Source organism: Chrysochloris asiatica, unplaced genomic scaffold (assembly GCF_000296735.1).
Source record: "Chrysochloris asiatica unplaced genomic scaffold, ChrAsi1.0 scaffold00026, whole genome shotgun sequence".
NCBI classification, from domain to species: Eukaryota; Metazoa; Chordata; class Mammalia; order Afrosoricida; family Chrysochloridae; genus Chrysochloris; species Chrysochloris asiatica.
The window spans coordinates 22,937,015-22,940,780 of record NW_006408544.1 but is presented as its reverse complement, the minus strand read 5'-3'; the positions used below and the strand labels follow the sequence as shown (position 1 = coordinate 22,940,780).

Below are 3,766 nucleotides of genomic sequence, written 5' to 3'. Positions count from 1 at the left end.
TTACAATAGTGAATAATTTGTTTCAGGACTGATTGTAAGAGCTGAAAATGTAAAAGTAGACATTTTGTGGCAAAAGGAGGGGAGTGATTAACTTTGCAGTCTAGGAGTGGAGGTCCCTGGGACCATCAAGGGAGAAGAGCGGAGAACGGAACACTATCCAGAGAAGCAGTGATGCCAGAGATGGAGGCAGAGACGATGACGCGGAGAGATGGAGTGGCTGGGGATATTGGGCCCGGAGAGGGAGAAGGGCTGTGTGCTGATGACTTGGAGGCAGACTTGTGGGGTATACCCTTTGGTTGGTGGATGATGCATGGAGGGGATTGTAACCATGGCAAGGAAATGATATATAATGGGATCAATGTGAAGCTAATGTTCTCTAATGTAAACTATCACATAATTCACAATAAAGCATTTTAAAAAAGAAAACATAATGAAGTTCTTTATAAATTTCATCCTCTGATTTTCTTGTCAGCCTGCTTCCAGGAAATCCATGTATTTAATATGCTTGCTTACAGTTTAGCCCATATCAGAAGATTGTGTAATCCAAATATCTGATCAGCAAACTGAGCTGATCCTTCAGGAGCAAGAATGGTTGAACAGCCGAGACCCCTGGGTAGTCAAAGAGAAGACCATACATCTTGAGCTCCCCAGTCTGCCGTGAGAGGAGGACATCTGATCACTGGATATGCAGTGTTACCAGATATCACTGGTCCCAAAGGATTCTTCTGCCAGCTACTGCCACAAATACGGTCAGAATGCCATCCCATTCATACTCAGCTTTAATCCTCAGAGTTTCATCTGGTCTTTTATGGGTGGAATTTATACAAAGTTCACGTGGAATGCCGAAATTTCCACAAGGCTTCTTGATTTTTTTTCACAGTGACAGAAATCAGAGGTTGAGCCCATTAGTACTGCAAACCTGCACTGGTTTTCTGATTTCAGAAGAAACTCTATTCTCTCTAACCCACTCAAAATTTTTCATTACCATTTGCAGCTCTTTAGGAGTAACTTCTTTGAGATCACCATACGACTGTTTATCTTTTGTTGGCTTCGATCTCCTGATGGCCAGAGTCTCCAGGAATCATTATCAATGGCATCAGCAAGAACAATTTGCTTGGTGGTTATAGCAACATCAAATTCTATCTTCATATCAACCAATGTACAGTTCTGGGGCAACCACGATTTTCCCCATATTTCAAAATTAGCCTGTGTGGCATGATTCATGATATCCACTTCAGTTTGGCCAATAATAAGTCCAGTAGAGCAAAATTTTGTAGTAATAAGCTGTTCCTCAGATCACTGTTGATCATTATTGGCATCACCCTTGAAAAACATTTCCACTTTAGGTGGGTAAAACTTATATCCTTCCTGGATGCAAGGGTTTCTTTTGAGAAAATAACCAGTTGCTATTCTTCTGCACATCCATTCCATTGGAATCATTTCACATTCCATTGGAATCATTTCACATTGTGGTGCAATGAAAGCTGTCTCCCCTCCTTTTTTGGTGAAAGCAGTTTTGATACCTGATTCCTGTAACAACTGAAAAATACAACTGGGAATTTTATTTGAAATTGCAGCTTTTTCTTCCAGGTGATTCTTTCTAGCTGCATTGCCTGCTGTAATCTGGTCCTTGGACTAAAGGAGGACTTTTTCTGGGCTATCTAATAACACATAGACTTCTTTTGTTTTACCCTCATAGAGTTTCTGACCGATGTTCAGAACCTCAGAGGTCGCCATTGTCTTAGGTTGACCAGGTCAGTGACCTTGTGCTAGGCACACAAGCAGGAATCTGGAAAAAAGGACAGGTTTGTGAGTTGTGCAGGTGCTAAGAACGTAGTTGTCCATTCTTGTTAGTAGCCCATTAACATTTATTCACAACTTCACCAGATGCACAAGCTTTCACAATTTCTACCTACTTTCTTCGCCTCATCTTCCATCTCTCCTTCAAGTGTAATGCGTGGAGTGCAGTTACTTTGATTTCCTTATTCTACAAACACTATGTCCTTCCTCAGTTTTGCGCATCCTCTTAAAATGTTTCTTCTACCTTATATATCGCTCAACTTTACCTGGGAAATTCTTCCTTTACTCAGATGTCATCTTTTCTAAGAAGTGGTCCCTAAATCCTCTCCCAGGACAATCAGTTACTTGCAGTTTTGATTACTCCTCAACAATAGCAAGGATTAAGAATCTATACTCCTTTTGACTCTGGATTCCAGGGGTAAAAGGTTTGATGCAAACTGGGTACTCTTTAATACTGCTGAAGAAATGCAAGTGGAAGTATGTGGAAGGAAATGAATGGTGCACAATGTATTACAGCAAGAGAGTGAGGAGTTTTGACCATATCATCTCTTTTAAATTAATAACATCCTAATCATCCTTATTTTTAAACTAAGGACATTAGGTAGCAGAGAATTGAAGAGCTTACCTATAGTCCCACATTCAGTTAGCAATTCAGTGAGCAGAAAGGTAATTAGTTTCAATAATTAATTCCTTGTCAATCTTCTTGACAAGACTGTTGTTTCCTTAAGGACTGAGTCTGTGTCTTTTTTTTCTTCTTTGAACATAGACCAGGAACTTGCAAATAGTAACCAGTCAATTACCGTTGACTTGACTCCAACTTATGACAGTCATACATGTGTCACAGTAGAACTGTGCTCCATAGGGTTTTCAATGACTGATTTTTCAAAAGTAAACAGACCTTTTCTCCAAGGTGCTTCTTGGGGACTTAAACCTCCAACTGTTCATTTAGTAACCATGTAAACTATTTGTACCATCCAAGGATTCTTGACATGTATAATATAGCATATAGTAGATACTCACTAAATGTTTCTTGTGTTGATAAATAAGTAAAGTAATACATGCCCTATTCTTTTTAGGATTTATTTTTCTAATTGGCAAAAGAAATTATATAAATATGGCATGGCTATTGTAACTTTCCCTTGTATATATTGTCGACAGAGATTGAAATTCTATGACCTCATTCTTTCCTGGGCACAATTGCAACATCCTTTTCGTTATAGTATAGACTGTACCTTCTACCTTGAGCTAGATGTTCTTTCTGGCCCTTGATAGTTTCACATTCTTAGAACCCACACCTTCCATTCAGAAGAAAGTGTGGGTAAGATGCTCTCCAAGGGTCAGGTAGAGGGGGTGATGGATGATATTCTTGCCACTATGTCACTCCAGAATTTTCATCACTGCATTCCTGGTTTGACAAGTGATTTAGCATCCCAGGCTGGGGAAGGACCAATGGATGAATCAGTCCTCTGTGCATGGCTGTTGGGCAGGAAATTAATAAGAATACTAGCCTACATGATCTATGGTACTGTAAGCTCATTATGCCTGATTAGCCCCAAGCCTTTCACTCCCTCTGACAGCTACAGGGCCTCAAGGTTTCCAATGGCAACCATTTCCCTCTCTTTAATTGATTGCTGGGTCTTCCACTGTGAAACCAGAGCCTCCCTCAGACTTGTCAAAGTGAGGACCTTTCTGCATCAAGTTACCGTCTCCGTCTTGGCAATAGGCTTCTGGGTTATCTAACTGGTGTTGACAGTGAAACACTTTGGACTCAGGAAACGAAATATGAAGGGGTCAATTCTGTCCTGTTGATCAAGTTCTTATAGAGCTATCATGTGCTGATATCTGTGCTTGATATGGAGAGGGCAATAGAAGTAGACCATGTGAGGTGCAAAATAGGAAAAAATGGTTTTTATTCATTTTAACGAACACTTATCATGTACAACAATGGCATCAAGCAATGTGGTAG

At 40.1% G+C, this 3,766-nt stretch overlaps 1 pseudogene; it reads right to left on the bottom strand.

The window, feature by feature from the left end:
- Window positions 1-449: 449 nt before the first annotated feature.
- Window positions 450-1,737, bottom strand: LOC102840537 (annotated as a pseudogene).
- Between the last annotated feature and the right edge of the window lie 2,029 nt (window positions 1,738-3,766).